Genomic DNA, 615 nt, shown 5'->3' with positions numbered 1-615 from the left:
TAAGGGTTCAGCATTTCAGGGAAGAAAACGTGGGTTAAATGAATCAAACCGAGTCGCGATTGTTTTTATCACCCCCTAACTAGGGATATTGTCGCTGATGTTAGATGCATCTTAGCTGAAAGCAGAGAATACCAGAAGAACGTCTATCTGTGTTTCATTGATTATGCAAAGGCGTTTGACTGTGTAGATCATAACAAACTGTGACTGACTCTGAGAAGAATGGGAATCTCAGAACTCATTATCGTGCTAATGAGAAACCTATCGTCAGAACAGAGCAAGGAAACACTGCATGGTTCAAAATTGGGAAAGGCGTACACCAGGGATGTGTCCTATCTCCATATCTTTTCAACCTGTATTCAGAACAGATTATCCGAGAGGCTGGGCTCTATGAGGAGAAGTGTGGCATCAGGATTGGTGGAAGATGGAAGATCTATCAACAATCTGCATTATGCAGATGACACAACCCTGCTCGCTGAAACTGAGAAAGACCTGAAGCGCTTGCTGCAGAGGGTCAAGGACTGCAGGCTTCAGTATGGATTGAGGCTCAATGTCAAGAAGACAAAGATTCTCACCACTGGACCAATTGGCAGCATCAGGATGGATGGTGAAGAGATT

Source organism: Elephantulus edwardii, unplaced genomic scaffold, assembly GCF_000299155.1.
Source record: "Elephantulus edwardii isolate Elephantulus edwardi_28Jun2011 unplaced genomic scaffold, EleEdw1.0 scaffold00257, whole genome shotgun sequence".
NCBI lineage: Eukaryota > Metazoa > Chordata > Mammalia > Macroscelidea > Macroscelididae > Elephantulus > Elephantulus edwardii.
The sequence above is the reverse complement of the archived record's forward strand: the minus strand, read 5'-3'. Positions refer to the sequence as shown.